This window comes from Dendrobates tinctorius, unplaced genomic scaffold, assembly GCF_039654945.1.
Source record: "Dendrobates tinctorius isolate UK_male_01 unplaced genomic scaffold, ASM3965494v1 ptg000030l, whole genome shotgun sequence".
NCBI lineage: Eukaryota > Metazoa > Chordata > Amphibia > Anura > Dendrobatidae > Dendrobates > Dendrobates tinctorius.
The window spans coordinates 31,339,828-31,357,212 of record NW_027361698.1 but is presented as its reverse complement, the minus strand read 5'-3'; the positions used below and the strand labels follow the sequence as shown (position 1 = coordinate 31,357,212).

General features: G+C 40.6%; 1 pseudogene; it reads right to left on the bottom strand.

Moving 5' to 3' along the window:
- Positions 1 to 14,278: 14,278 nt before the first annotated feature.
- LOC141086076 (polymerase delta-interacting protein 3 pseudogene) overlaps positions 14,279 to 17,385 on the bottom strand; it is a 42,521-nt pseudogene continuing 39,414 nt past the window's right edge.

Genomic DNA, 17,385 nt, shown 5'->3' with positions numbered 1-17,385 from the left:
TAAAAAGTTGCTTTTATAGCATTGCAGGGCTACAAATTGAGATACAAAGTGATTGTATTGGATATTTCATTATACTGTATAAGACAGTGTTAAAGAGTCAAAGACAGACTAAAATCTATTGCATTTCTTATCACACATAAATCGTATTGGGCGAATGCATTATTTTCATGGATGTCTATTATCTCAAAAACTAGAACCAATTCAGCAAAAGTAATGGGATTTTTAATTCTGTGGTATCCCACAAGGTGGCCATTTCTATGGGATACCGGATATATAGTGTGTTTTCATATAAATACTGTGAATTTTTATGTGGACTGTGCATTTTAAATACATTGTGAGACCTGCTGACAGGCAGCACAAAAAGGGTTAATCTTCTCAAAGGCTTGATCAGGTGACCCAGCTCTGTTTTAATATGCAGAAGGTTCTGGAAAAATGCCTCAGGGCAGTCTGCCAAAGACTGCAGCTCTACAGTCACATAGAAGGGGGAGGAGCCAAGTCCTTTGAGATAGTGGCAGTCAGTGGTCAGACATCTTGAGAAGAGGAAGCCATTTTGTAGGTGATGGATTTACCGACCTTCTCCCTGCCTGCTTTGCTTAAGGCCAGAGTCACACTACCGTATAATATGTACAAGTGCTAGGCGCTAAAAAAAAAAAATCGCATTGCACTCGTCCCAATGTTTCTCTATGGTGCAGCTCTTATCAGCCGTATATTTCTCAGCAGTATTTAACAGTCTGAGAAAATTGCAGCATGCTGCGATTGTCAGCGTATTCCTCCAAAAATACGCCAATGCAAGTCTATGGGGTCGAGAAAATTATGGATTACACATGGACCAGATGTGTGACTTGCAAGAAATACACATCGGTGTGCTTTAACAAATGCCGGCAATTCATTTTGCTATACAGTAAAATCACACTGACATGTTTAATAAAGAATACTTAGAAAAGATATATACACATGGAATACATATATATATATATATATATATATATATACACACACACATCATTGAGACACATACTGTATGTATATATAGATTTATATTTCATAGAGTTCTACATAGCAGAATAGCCGCTAAATCAATTGCTGGCTTCTGTCAAATCATTCCAAAACCCGACATGAAATGACACATGGTTTACATACAGTAAACCATTTCATTTCATTTAGTATTTTATATGTCTTTGACTAATAATTAGATTAGTGTATGTGTGTCAAATTTGGGACATGTAGGTGTTAAATTAAGGGGTTAATTTGTTGAAAAAAATTGCGTGGGCTCCCACGGTAATTTCTCCACCAGAGAGGGAAAGCCAGTGAGTGAGGGCAGATATTAATAGCCTAGAGAGGGACCATTGTTTTTGGCCCCCCTGGCTAAAAAAATCTGCCCCCAGTCACCCCAGAAAAGGCGCATCTATAAGTATTTATTAGTCAGGTATGGCATTTGTAATGTGAAATCTGCTAATAACTTCACTTTAAATACATAAATGTTCTACTTCTACTTTCATGCTGAAAAGCAAAAAACTGCAGTTGCAGCAAATGTAGCCAATATTTCCCTGTTGTCATGTGTAAGAAATAAAACTAAACAAATGCAATTACAGACAGAATTAAAGAAAATATTTCATGATAGATTATTAATTAATTAGCAAAAAATCTTATGATCATTGTCATCTTAGAACATTTTTTCTACTTGGCCATTCGGATTTAGACCTACAGCTCAGCTTCATTTTACATTTGACTGGTGAAATAGAATTCAATTGCAGCATCCACACAACATTTAATTTCCTTGAACATGCACACTAGCGCAATAAAGTCTGACCCATGTGTGAATCACTAGTAATAATTACATTCTTTTTACAAGAGGTAGGACAGGATGTGAGTTTCAGTTGTAAAAGACATGCATGACATTTGGAAGGTGCTTTCTAAAAGATGACTCTGCACAATATTTTGAAAAAGTACAGAAATGCCTCTATACTGATTAGTAACTCCTCAGTGAAGAATGACATTTTCCTAATTTATGACTAATGATCTTACAATGAATCTAGTAATCAAAATGATACCATTTACTACACAAATGAGAAAGTCTTAAAACGAAAGTCCAACAGTTACTGAAAAACCCACAGGTTAGCCCACTTGAATCAAAGCTCCTTGCCCACGCAGTGTTGAGGAGGCTTTCATTTAACCCCTTAGTGACAGAGCCAATTGGGTACTTAATGACCAAGCCAATTTTTACAATTCTGACCACTGTCACTTTATGAGGTTATAGCTCTGGAACACTTCAATGGATCCCGCTAATTCTGAGAATGTTTTTCTCATGACGTATTGTACTTCATGATAGTGGTAAAATTTCTTCGATATAACTTGCGCTTGTTTTTTAAAAAAAACTGAAATTTGGTGAAAATGTTGAAAATTTTGCAATTTTCAAACTTTTAAATTTTGTACCCTCAAATAAGAGAGTGGTGTCACACAAAATAGGTAATAAATAACGACTAATATATATATATATATATATATATATATACACACTGGCGCTTACCTACTCAAGAAAGGAAATAAAATGAATCTCAGCTGCAGCTGGTGAAAACAACAGGCTCTGTGCAAGCTCCTATAAAAATGCTAAGTTAAGTAAATAATGAATGCTGAGATAGATTGAATACTGTATACTCACACAATGAGCGAGTTGGTATGGAGCGTACTCAGAGATAAATGCAATTTTTCATCCGTTTGGAGAGCAAAACTGATGAAATAGTGATGAAAAAATTATTAAATAGAGACAATATCTGAAAAATAGCGATGCACTGATGAGGGAATCTGAATACTCACTGATTCATGCAGAGGTCCATGAAAAAGGAGAGGTCTCCCTGAATAAAGTACTGAGTGCTAATTTTAGCAGAGTGGATAGAACCAGGGCGTTAGCTGGCAATGTGCTTTTCCAATAAAGAACCTATGTGCTTCAGGGAATACAAAAAATACTCACCAACCAGTTCCTTTTGTTTTTGTTTTTTATTCCCTATAGTTAATAATTAACATTTCCTACATGTCTACTTTACATCATCACAATTTTGGAAACATAATTTTTTTTGTTAGGACGCTATAAGGGTTAAAAGTTGACCAGCGATTTCTCATTTTTGCAACAAAATTTTTTAACATTTTTTTTAGGGACCACCTCACACTTGAAGTGACTTTGAGGGGCCTATATGACAGAAAATACTCCAAAGTAACACCTTTCTAAAAACTGCACCCCTCAAGGTAATCAAAACCAACCCTTCACGTATTTCACAGGAATTAATGGAACGTGGAATGAAAAAAATTAACATTTAACATTTAAATTTTTTCCATAAAAATTTAAATTAGACACATCTTTTCTTACATAACATGAACCCCAAAATTTGTTGTGCAATTTCTCCTGAGTATGCCGATACACCATATCTGGGAGAAACCCACTGTTTGGGTGCACGGCAGGGCTAAGAAGGAAAGGAGAGCCATTTGACTTTTTGTAAAATTTTCTGGAATATTAAATGGACCCAATATCATGTTTGGAGAGCCCCTGATGTGCTTAAACAGTAAAAATAAAAACCACAAGTGAAACCATTTGGAAACCAGACCCCTCAGGAAATATATCTACATGTGTGGTGAGCACCAAAAAAACTCCAAACCTTGCATTTTCACAATGGTTAAAACAAAGGGTGTCTATATATACTAGTTCATTGACACTTCATAATACAACAAAATTCAAAACCATATGATGTATAGTTGCTCCAAAACATGAAGAAATCTATTCAGATAAAATATAAATAATTTATTAATTCCATTCAAAAATATGACCACAAAAAAGGTGACAAAAACTACCCAATATGTAAATAAAAACTATTGTTTGGATGCACTGCAGGGCTTGTAAGGGAAGGAGCGTAATTTCACTTTTTGAATGTAAAATTTGCTGGAATGGTTAGCGCACACTATGCCATGTTTGGAGAGCCCCTGATGTCCCTAAACAGTGGAAACAACCCACAAGTAACACTATTTTGGAAACGAGACCCCTCAGGAAACTTATCTAGATGTGTGGTGAGCACCTTGAAACCCAAGTTTATAATGTTGAGACGGGAAAATATAGAACTCACATTTTTACACAAAAATGTATTTTAGTCCCACATTTTGCATTTTCACAAGAGTAACAGGAGAAATTGCACCATACAATTTGTTGTGCAACTTCTCCGGAGTATGCAGATACCCAATATGTGGACAAAAACTACTGTTTGGGCGCATGACAGGGCTTGGAAGGGACAGAGCACCATTTCACTTTTTGAATGCAAAATTTGCTGGAATAACTAACAGAAGCCATATTGCATTTGGAGAACCCTTAATTTGCCGAAACAGTGGAAAACCCCCACAAGTGACACTATTTGGGAACTTACCTAGTGACAAGTGACACCCTCAGTGAACTTATCTAGATGTGTGTTGAGCACCACAAATTGCAACATAAAATTTGTTTTGCAATTTCTCCTGAGTATGCTGATATCCAATATGTGGAGTAAAACTACTGTTTGGGCGTGCAGCGGGGCTTGGAAGAGAAGAAGCGCCATTTCACTTTTTGAGTAACTAAACTGTTGGAATAATTAGTGCACCCCATATCACGTTTGTAGAGCCCTTGATATGACTAAACAGTTAAACAGAAGAAATTCCCCACAAGTGACACCATTTTGGAAACTAGACCCCTTATGGAAATTATCTAGATGTGCTTCACAGAAGTTAACAGCATAGAGCCGTAAAAATAAAAAAATCTCATTTTTCCCACAATAATGTTATTTTAACATTAAACTTTATATTTTCACAATGGTAACGGGAGAAAATGGACCAAAAAATTTATTGTACAGTTTCTCCTGAGTACGCAGATACCCCATATATGCGGGGAAACTACTGTTTGGGTGCACAACAGGGTTCAGAAAGGAAGGAGTGATGGTTAAAGAGCCCCTGATGTGTCTAAACAGCAAAAACAACCCTCAAGTGACCCCATTTTGGAAACAATAGCCCTCAAGGATTTTATCTGAACATGTGGTGACCATCTTAAACCCACATGTGCTTCATAGAATTTTACAATGTTGATCTGTGAAAATAAAAAATATATTTTTTTTGACAAAAATGTTGTTTTGGCCTCAATTTTTTTCCTTTTTGCATGGATATTAAAAAATGAACACCAACATTTGTTGTGCATTTTCTCCTGAGTGCGCCAATAGCCCATATGTGGTTTAAAACTACTTTTGAGGGACAGTGAAAAGCTCAGAAGGGAAGATGCGCCTTATTGGAGTTCAGATTTTGCTGAACTAGCTTGAGGGTGCCATGTCACATTGACAGAGCCTCTGAGGTGCCAGAATAGCAGAACCCTTCATAAGAGACACCTTTTAACAAACTACACCTTTCAATGAATTAATCTAGGGGTGCAGTGAATTTTATACCATTAGGAGGTGAAGAAAAAAAAAATACATTTTTACCACCAAAATTTAGTTTTAGCCCCAGATTTTACATTTTGCAAACTGTGAAATGGATAAAAATGGCATCAAAATTTGTCCCACAATTTCTGCTGAATGTAGAAATACCCCATATGTGGACGCACAGAACAATTTAGCCATATGTTGAAACTCGGGAGAGACGTAGCGCCATTTGCCTCATGGAGCTATTAATTAATATTAGGCTTGTTATACTCCTGCAATAAATACCGTAGGTCTGTTCAATGATGGACACAAACGGTGACAAAACAAATTAACTATATTGGGGCACCTTTGTGTGTGAAATCCAGAAGTTGAATAAATTCAGAATATTTCATGAATAAAAATTATTAATAAAGATGAGTGCATAATTTCAGAATTTGCCAGCTTTGTTAAATACTTCAAAAAAATGTAATTTCTGGTGAATAAATTCTAAGCGTTTCACAAAACTGCCAAGCTTCTATTAGCCTGGAAAAGATGCAAGTAGCACTTTAAGATTTCCTAGGAATGTACATGTTCTTCAATGTGTTGCCATAGAGAACGATAATCAATAGTGATGAGTGAGCATGCTTGGTAATGCTTGGTGCTCGCGATGCTCAGTGAGCACCAAGCATTTCCGGGATTGTTCGGCGAGAGTTCGAGTCACCGCCCTGCATGTTTTGTCACTCTGTCACGTACTGTAATTCCACAGCCATGTTGGTTGTGGCATTACAGTGATTGGCTGGCTGCACAGCATCATCAGGTCTATATCAGACCTGGTGCCACCCTGCTCGGCACAGTCAGTTCCAGACTCAGGCAGGGTAGGGAGAGTTTCTGCTGAGATAGGCCTCTTTTACAAATCAGTTTTTTGCTATCAGTCACAATACGTCAAATTTTGAAAAAAACGGAAAAACGGATCCGGCGACTGATGCAGCTGGATCGCTTTTTTTCTCATAGACTTTTATTTGCGACAGATTGCGACATCAGCTGATGTGACCGCTCTCGAGGGTCTCCGGTGATACAATGATGGAGATAATCCTCTGCATTGTATCACTCCGTCACCAGAGTTCACCTGTCACTTTGGGGCACTACAGCGTGAGAATTTTCTCACGCTGTAGTACCGTAAAGTGAGAGGCTTATTTCCAATGACACACTGCGGGAGGGTTATCTCCAGTCAGTGTATCATTGGAGGTCTATAGAGAGGTCACATCTGCTGATGTGACAGCTCTATAGAGGAGATCATCATGGGACAATCATTATTAATGGGATTACGTCAGACAGGGAGTATATTGTTGGTCTGTTTTTTAATTTTTTTTTGCAGGTGATCGATAGCTTTGACTGGATAGGCGTATAATAAAAATTTTGAAAAAATGTGTTGTGTTTTATTTCATTAAAATACTTTATTCTTATGTGTGTTTTTTAACCCTTTATTAATATAAGATTAATAATGGATACAATACAATAGCAAGGTGACATTAACCCCTTATTACCTCATATGCCACTGCTACTCGGCAGTGGGAAGAGAGGGGCTAAGCCAGAATTGGCGAATCTTAGAGATGTGGCATCTCTGGGGAGGCTGCGGGCTGGTTTTTGTAGCCGGGGGGGTCAATATCCATGGCCTCTTCCTAGGCTATGAATATTAGCCCGCAGCTGTCTGCATAGCCTTTCTGGCTATAAAATATAGGGGGACCCCACATCATTTTTTGGGGGGTCCCCCTATTTTAATAGCCAGTAAAGGCTATGCAGACAGCTGTGGGCTGATATTCATAGCCTGGGAAGGGGCCATGGGTATTACCCCCTTCCCAGGCTGCAGATATTGGTCCCCGGCCGTCGACTTTCCCCCTCTGGCACAGAAAATTGCGCAGGAGCCCATGCCATTTTTTTTTCCGTTTTTTTTTAAATAAAACATATTGTTCATTAATAAACATCTGCCTTGCTATTATTTATCTATGTATCTATATATCCTTATCTATCCATAGATAGATATATCCATAGATATATCTATCTTTTGATATATCTATGAAAACGGATGAAACGGATGACAAATGGATGCGACGGATCCGTTTTTACGACGGAACCGCTAGTCAGATCCGTCGGAAAAAACGGATCTTTCACATCAGTTTTTCACAATCTGCGATAGATCCATCGATCCGTTGAGCTGACGGATTGTGACTGATGTCAAAAATCTTATGTGTGAAAGAGGCCATAGGGAGAGATTTGTGATTTTATTAGTTAGTGTGGGTATACCATTGTTGAATTCACATATACAGCTAAACCAACAGTCCTTCTAAGGACTAATTACGGGGTATATATATATCAGTGCTAGGAAGGCAGGCAGTGTATGTGGCTATATACTGTATATCAGTGCTAGGAAAGCAGGCAGTGTAGGTGGGTATATAGATATCAGTGCTAGGTAGGCTACCATAGTATGTGTCTATTTATATAGATATATATATCAGTGCTAGGCAGCAGGCAGTGTATATGAGTCTATAGATATCAGCGCTAGGCAGGCAGGCATTGTATGTCACATACTTCATTGCATACAGAAAGTGGGGTAATTCCATTACTGTCTGCTGCTGCCTATTACAGGTATTGACTGTATATACATAGCCCCAGGTATCAGTGGGCAGGAATAATTTGTTTTTGCATCTTAATCCTTATTTTTTCATTCAAAAGCAATCCAGAGCACACCTTTTTTTTTCCTTTTGCTTCTTGGCACTTTTGAATACAGCCAGATCCGTTCCATAGTACTGCGTTAAAATACAGCTATTTTAAACTGGGGTTGGCTGTCACACTGATCACATCGGAGTTCGCATAAAATTCTGCTATTTTTGTGGTAGTAAAAAACTGGAGTCTGAACTGAGAAAGTAAGTTAATGTGTATGCACAATGTAAGTGCATATTAACACATGACCATTAACCAGAGAAAACAAAAAGCAAAAAACACCAATATCCTGAACTAAAAGGTGAAAAATAAACTGCAAATAATGCATAAAGGTAATAATAATAATAAGGGTATTTAGTAAACATAATTTTGATCAAAATAATGTACAAGCCATCCCACCACGTCACGGCAACCCTTGTGGGACAGTACTCTAGTATTTAAAACCTTTTCACTTGCCAAGTGACGTGAATGTGAACAAGGATCGAGCGACTAAACCACTAGTAAAAGCTTAGGCCAGACAGGATGGTTTTCCCAGCTCAGAAAGAGGTCGGTCACACCCATATATGCACAGAATATTTTTTTTGTGGTAATGTAAAACATTTTTGGAGTGTCTTATACAAGTTCCTGACACCAGTTTTCTTAAAAAAAATATTTACTACAGGCCAGATATAATACACTGTGTTTTGTCCATCACACGGATAAACCTATCATTGTGCTAAAAATTGTGGCATTTCAGGCCTCCATTGAAATTTTTTTGTTGTGTGTTAGCCTAGTTATTGACACTATTTTGCTGCTAAAAAAAAACAGGCCAGATATTTGAAAGTGGGGTATCTGCGTCACAGGCATCACATAACATTGTGCACAAAATAGTGCCATTTCAGCCCTCCATTTAATTTTTTTGCTGTGTCTTAGCCAACTTATTGACACAATTTTGCTGTAAACAAAAAAATACATGCCAGATAACTTCAAGTCTGGTATCTATGTCACAAGCATCAGCTATCTGTGGCATTTTTGGGCTCCATTGACCTTTTTGCTGTGTGTTAACCTAGTTATTCAAACTCTTTTGCTGTTTTCAAACAAAATACAGGCCAGATAATTTCAAGTCTGGGATCTATGTCACATGCATCAGCTATCTGAGGGGAAAAAATAAATAGATAATTTTAAGTCTGGTATCTCCGTCACAGGCCTCACCTATCTGCAGGCTAAAAATTGGTGCATATTTGGGCTCAATTGAACTGTTGTTGTTGTGTCTTAGCCTAGGTATTCACATTTTTTGCTGTTTAAAAAAAATATAGGCCAGATAATTAAAACTGGGGGATCTCCGTCACAGGCTTTATATATCTGTGGGCTAAAAATTGTTGCATTTTTTGTACTCCATTTAACTTTTTTTTGCTGTTTCTTAGCCTAGTTATTGACACCAGTTTGCTTACAAAAAAAAGGAGTTACCTACAGGCCAGATATTTTAAACTGTGGTTTTCCCACACACGGATCACATATAAGTTCGCTCTAAAGTCAGTCTTTTTTACTTAACGTGCAAAATATTGTAGTCCATTTAAAATGGGCAAGGCACGTGGCAAGTGATGAGTAAGTGGATGTGATGGTGATGGTGCATGCAGAGGGCGAGGCTGAGGATGTGGGCAAGCTGAAATTGGGCCACAACAAACACACACCTTCCTGTCATAATTACTAGCAGATCGCAACAGCACACCACTATTGAACCAAGAGCAGTGTCAAAAGATTGTTGGTTGAATAGCGGATAATATTTCCAGTCACTTTGCCACCACCACCCTGTCTTCCACACGGTCAAGTCACAGTAGCTGTGAGTCTGGACCGCATATTCCTCACCCTGATCCTCCTTCCTCCCACCAAGCACAGCACCCAGAGACAACTGATCCAACACTCTGATGAGCTGTTCACTTTTCCATTTAGAGATTTGGGCCTCTCTCCCGATGCACTTGAAGTGGGGAAAGAGGAGATCGCATGTAGCGATGCCCAAATATTTGAGCAGTCACGTTCACATGAAGGCGACAGTGGGAACATGTCACAAGAGGTGGGCGATGATGAGACACAATTTCCAGAAAGTCAGGAGGAGGACCAAGGTGAGGAAGAGGAAGAGGAGGTGGTGGATGATATATCAACTGACCCAGCCTGGCAGGAGGACATGCAGAGCAAGGACAGCAGCACACAGAGGGAGGGAGGCATAGCACCCCAACAGGCAGCAAGAAGCAGTGTGGTGGTTGCAGACAGAAGAAGGGCAACCGTTCCCCGTAACACCAACACGACGGAAGTTGCCAGTACAAGTGTTAGGTCTTCCCGAGTCTGGTTGTTTTTTAAAGACTCTGCCAATAACCCCAAACAGGCCATTTGCACCACCTACCATGCCCGCATCAGTAGGGTTAGCAAAACTTTCAGCCTGACCACCACCAGCATGATCAGGCACATTGCAGCAAAGCACCCGGCTTTGTGGGCCAAGCCCAAGGGTCAGGAACACTGTGTGCTGGTGACACCACTGCTTCTTCCGCTGTTGTGCATGGAAGCCAATCCCCTGTCCATGGTGCCTGCGAAGATGCCTCCTGCCCTGCACCTACCATGCACACACTCAACTAGCACGATCATCAAGCACATCCATGTCCTTGTCCCAGCGCAGCTTTCAGTTGAACATACCTCAGTCTTTGAAATGCAAGCAGAAATACACTGCCAACGCCCCACAGGCCACAGTACTAAATTCAAATATTTCTCGTCTGCTTTAGCTCAAAATTTTGCCTTTTAGGCTCATGGAGACGGAAGCTTTCCTCAAACTGATGGCGGCGGCCATTCCAAGGTACTTAGTCTCCAGCCACCACTATTTCTCCCAGCGTGCCATCCCCGCATTACACAAGCACGTGTCCCACAACATTAGCCGCGCCCTCAACAATGCTGTTACTGGAAAAGTCCACCTAACCACCGACATGTGGACAAGTGCTTGTGGGCAGGGACAGTACATTTCGCTGATGGCACACTGGGTTAACATAGTGGAAGCCGGGACGGAGTCGGACCTTTGGATGGAACACATCATCCCGACGCCAAGAATTGCAGGCCCTATGTCAATCAGGGTTGCCCCCACAGTCTATAGCTCCTGCACCTACTCCTCCTCTTCAGCCTCTGTCTCCAAAATGACCACATTAGTCACAAGCTGGAAGCACTGCAGCACTGCCTCAGCCAAGTGGCAGCAGGCTGTGCTGAAACTAAAATGCTTAGATGACAAACCGCACAATGCTGAAGAGTTGTGGACAGCTCTGAAAGAGCAGGCAGATCTGTGGCTGACACCGCTGAACCTACAGCCAGGCATGGTCATGTGTGACAAAGGCCGGAACCTGGTGGCGGCTTTGAGGTGAGGCAAGCTCACACATGAACAATGCCTGGCCCAAGTCCTTAATCTCATGGTTCAGTGGTTTCTCAAAACCTACCCGGAGCTGTCGGATCTGCTTGTCAAAGTACGCCGCCTGTGTGCCCATTTTAGAAAGTCAGCTACAGCTTCCGCCGTCCTTGCCTTGCTTCAGTAGCGTTTGCAACTTCCGACTCACTGACTGTTGTATGATGTCCCCACGCACTGGAACTCTACACTGCTTATGTTGGAAAGGATTTGTGAGCAGAAGAGGGCAGTTGTTGACTACCAGCATCAGCAAGGCCATTCAGTTCAGACTCCACACATAAGACCTCAGGAGTGGACATGGATGTCAGACATTTAGACCATCCTTCAAAACTTTGAGGATTCCACCAAGATGTCAGCAGCGATGATGCCATAATTAGCATCACCATCCCACTTCCCTGTCTTCTGAAATGCTCTCTGCTCACAATCAAAGAGGATGCATTGCAGGCAGAGTACGATAAGATGGATCAAGGAACCATACAGGGTGATTACACACAGCCCAGCCTCATGTCATCCCAACGTGGATTGGTTGACAATGAGAAAGAGGAGGAGGAAGAACAGGAGATACTTTCATGCGCTATAGACGGTAGTACAAGCACAACTGTCATACTAGCTGTTCAGCGTGCATGGCCTGAGGACAAGGAGGAGGAGCGGAAGGAGGAGGAGAGCATGATCAGTCGTCCTCTTGGTGAGGACACAGAAGTCTTGCCTGTTATTTGTCTGGCATTCATGGCTGACTATATGTTGCGCTGCCTTTCGTGACCCTCGTATTCGCCAAATTTTGGGTGACAGTCATTACTGGTTGGTGACACTTCTAGACCCACACTACAAGGTGAACTTTCAATCTCTCCCTCCAGAGGCTGACAGGTGTACTGAAATGGTGCAGTACCAGAAGGCCATTGTTGCAGAATAATTAAAAAAGTTCCCATCTGAAAACGCTGGCGCCAGAGGTCACAGTTCGTTGGACAACCAAGGACTACTATCAAGAGACACACAACGCCAATCCAACAGAGGGAGGGGAACACTGGCAAAGTTCTGGGAGAGTTTTCTCAGACCCTCCCATCGCCGTGGCCCTGAGGTGTGGGGTACTGTCACAAGGAGTGCAAAAATTTAAAAGATGCTTAGGGAGTACCTTGCTGACCATACCAACATCCTCTGTGATTCCTCTGTGCCTTTTAATTATTGGGTATCCAAGCTGGACACGTGTCATGAACTGGCTCTCTACACCTTTTAGGTCCTGGCCTGCCCTGCCACTAGCATTTTGTCACAGCGGGTTTTTAGTGCTGCTGGTGGAATTATGACTGATAAGCGCATTCGCCTGTCAACTGAAAATGCTGACAGGCTGACTCTTATAAAAATGAACAAGGGCTGGATTGGGCCAGACTTCTCTACACCACCGAATGATACCAGTGAAACATAACCTCAAATCCTGTGTCATTTTTTGGGAAGTATATTCCCATGCACCTCTTCACACCCACACATGCATATACACTTCCTGATTTTGGGTGTTTGCTGTTATCCTCCTCCTCCTCATCCTCATCAGCCACCACCACTAGATCACCGTAGTATCCATGGTCTGTGATGCAACAGGCACATTATTGTGTTAAAGGGTGTTTTTGATGCCCATAAAGAAAAAGTTTACACAGTATGTTGATGTGTACCCCCCAGGGGGAAATATTTGTTAGCCCATAAACTAAGTGTATGGGCATTACAACCATAGGAGACCCGCTCCTTTAAAATGGGAAAAGATTTTTAGGAGGCCATCCTCCACGTCTCTTCCGACACCACCACTAGATCACCAGGGTGAATGTGTTCCGTGATGCAACAGCCACGTTATTGTTTTCAAAAGGGTGTTTTTAGGGTTAGCAGCGTTCACCTATCATTTATTGTGGACCCCCCTCCCAATGAGGAGTCCAAATAAATATCAATTCAAAAAAATTATAGGGTTGTACAGGAAAAGCAAATAGATAGTTGTGGTATGGCACTGCGCCCTGCCTACCTCGAGAATTTTTTTTTTTTATTACCAGCATTAAATGCTAATTTTTAAATGCAGATGAAGTTGATAGAAAACCACAATCTGTGTCCTCCCAGCTTTCCTCTGAACACATCTCAGCATTCAGATCACTATTAGCGTGATCTATTTCCCTTCAGCATTTCTCTGTATTCCGATCATTGATAGCACAACATGCTTCAGCCACAGGGCAATAAGTATTGCCAACGATTGTAGAGTCCTGTATGACATTTTCACAGTGTGAAACATTAATTAGTCATAAAAACATTATTGGCCTAGAACACAGTCAGTGGACACTTAGCAATTGCACCCTCCCCCATTTACTGGAATATGCAGGTCTTCATATCCATTTGTAGGAATGCAGATATTAAAACTACAAAACAACAAAGATTAAAAAGGGATTATTGAAGAAATTTAAACAAGTTATTCAACATTTAGCCTCCCTTGACACAGCATTTGAACCATAATCATGCTGTATCAGAGTACTAGAACAAGGGGAACACAGAGATTTTTGATGCAATAACGCAGCTGTCCCACAACGAAGGTGAACTGTACTACAATGCTAGGAACAGGATTGATTGGCGAATGTCTGATGCCAGACTCTTTCAAACATCAACTACCTGGTGGTGATCAGCGCTAAACAAAACCAAAGAAGCAAAAATAAAAGTTTTTTTAAGGAATTTCTGGACCCATATGTTAATTGGAAATCTCACTTATTGCATTCTCCAATTTGTGGTGGTCTTATCAGAGCTTAATCTTAAATGCAGTTGGTTGGGTGACTGATGATGACAGGGAGGATTTAAAGAGTGCTTTTAAGAGAGTATCAGGATAAACTTCAGGGGGAGGATTTGAAGCAACACTGGAGTAGGAGGTTGTGTTTCTTGTAGATTCACCTTCCTTCTTTGATAGGGTGTCACTTAATCTTAGAAGGATGGGCTGGTCTGATGTTGTCACACTACCATTCAAATGAAGATTGCCTTTCATTGGTTGTCCATCTAAGTATCTGTTGTTGTATATTTTGTAGGCACCAACTGCATCTTTTTTTCTTACAAACACAACCTCTGCAATTCCGGAACACGCTTCAAGGCACCACATACACAGAAAAGCTACATGATCTCTTCCTCTGTGGCTCTTGGATGCAAATTATTAACAGTCATTTTTGTGCTTTCTAAAGGGCTAAAGACAGACTCTTGGAGTTGTCCCTACTGAAGAACTGTCCTCTTTGTGACAAGTGTCCATGACACATTGGTTAGAGCCTTTGTGTGCAATAAAGGTGGCAAAGTCTTGTGCTGAGTAGACATGGGAGCTGTGTATGCATCATTCTGCACCACTTTAGTAAGAGGTAAAATTTGCCCAAGAGAAAATGAATTTCAAGTCATTCCCGGCCTTTTTTGCACAGTGTGGGCAGCTGTGATCTTCATCTTCTTGGTGGGGATGTGGGAAAGTTCCAAGTCGTAGTCAACGCCATCATCACCCATATCTTGTAAAGAAGAAATCTGTGGTTTTCCCAGGTTCGTGGTTAACTATGTTTATTCATATTCCTTTAACAGTGTCCGTTACACCATAAGAAATAGTTTTCGGCTGTGAAATTTTGATGGTCTTGGTAATATTTATTGGTGAAGATGAACAACCTTGTGCCACGGTTGAGTTGATAGTTATGGCAGGTGCACTCCTCTTTAAACTTTGTTCTTCATGAGCATTCATAAGTTTGGTTGGTTTTCTTCCAAAACTGATATGCTACTTTCTAGAATTCAGCATCTCACGAGCATCTTGCACTTTACCCTTTATACAGAAACGTGCATCTTTGCCAAACAATTTTTCATGGGCATCTTTTATGCCTAGCTTCAGATGCGCATCTGTAACACCTATCTTCTGATGGGCATCAAACGCATTCTGGTATTGAAAGTTTGAAAATCACTAACTTTTCTACATTTTCGTCATCAAATTTCAGATATTTTCACAAATAAATCTAAAAACTTATCGACTTAAATTAATGCTAACATAAAGTACAATGTGTCATGCAAAAAACTGTAATGCTGCTGCAGTGCAGTATAGCGCATCCTCCACCAGGGGGTGCTGGTGAGGGAAGAGATGTTGCACACACAGCGTAGCAACACTGAGCAGCAGCACAGGTGTCACAGGTAACGAAAGACTGGTCAGACAAGCCAAGTCAGAAACTGTCAGGAGCAAAAGTACCAATGGTCACAGTAATGCACATAGTCAGAGATGAGCCAGAAGTCAGAGCCTACTGGGAACGTGGTATCCAAAACATGAGACGTGAGATGTAAGACGTAGTCAGGGTTCAAGCCAGTGAGTCAAAGCCAGTTGGGGAGCGTGGTATCCAAGATGGAAAACAAGAGGAGGGGTTCAGAGATCAGGCCGAGTCATACACTGCAGAGAAACCAACAGACGCACACTAAGTCACACACAAATACGGGAAGTCAGAGGCAGAAGGATCACTAGCCTATATGGGACAGCGGCTCTGGCCTGGAAGCATGAACTATAGCTGACACCGGCCAGCAGGCTGCAGAGGACATAAATAGTCCAGCCAACTACAAAACAAGGCAGAGGGGATTAACCCCCCATTTGACCAGCCCAGAGAGAAGATAGCAGAAAACAAACCCCAGACTGGATCATGGCAAAAACAATGTCAGAATCACAAGGATATCTAGAAGCATTCCATAGTAATTATTACATAAAATGACACTGGTCAGATTTGAAAAATGGGCGTTCATCTATAAAATTAAAATTGGCTTTGTCACTAAGGGGTTACCAGTGCAATACTGCAGTGTGTTGTTAAAATGGCTGATGATTATCACTGTTACCATCTATTTTTATCCAGCCAAATAGATGGGGTCACTTGGATATTAGTAAGGCAGTTTATGTATTAAAGAGCTCAAAAGGGTTCAATAAACTTCTAAGAAACCTCAGAGTGCTGTACACAGCTTTTCCGAGTGAATGGACACTTTGCTATATTGAGATTCATGGCAAATAGAATTTTGGAGGAAGATTTAGTGAACATAATGAATTTGAATTTCAAATGTTCCTCTCATCTCTACTGATCAGTTTTCACTCATGTTGACTCTCAGGTCTACTCCAGCTTGAGCTGGAGAAAACGTTCAGCTTCATGGGAACACTATTGAACAGGCCCTCTTTAAACTTCAATCTGAATCAGTACTTCACCATAAATATAGATTATGATGTTAGACTTTACAGGTAAATTTACATGATGGAAATATTTTTTGCCATGGAATTAATATTGAAACCTATTGTCAACATCCACATAGTCTTCAAAACTCTTCATCTCTCCATTCAGATCATCCACTATAGAGAAATCATCATTGCTGAAGAGTAACGAATATACAAAACAAAAGTATGAAAAATAGAACGTTATGTACAAGGGTGGACATACCATTGGTGCAACCTGTGCAGTCGCCAAGGGGCCTAAGAGGTAAAAGGGCCCACTTTCACATCCACAGCAAGTGGAATTGTGCATTATGATGAGCTTTTGGACTGCAAATGGCCCATATAATGTTCTTGCGGAGGGCCTCTCATCTGTATGTATCCACCCCTGCTATGTATGGTATATTCAACTACAATTAGAAGCAGTAACTGCACAGTGTAAAGGATGTTTAGATTGGTAATGTGACATTCTAGGGAAACTTCTAATCAAGTTATTGGATGGATTTTCCTTTCACACTATGTGAGGTGTAATGTCGTTTAACAACATATTTTTGGCTCCAGTATATTGCAGTTTAATTGTTCTCCAGAGATATAACACTGTCTGAGGAAGTTCAGACTTTTATGAGTAGCAACCAGGTGATCATGTGGTACTACACCTATTAAAACAG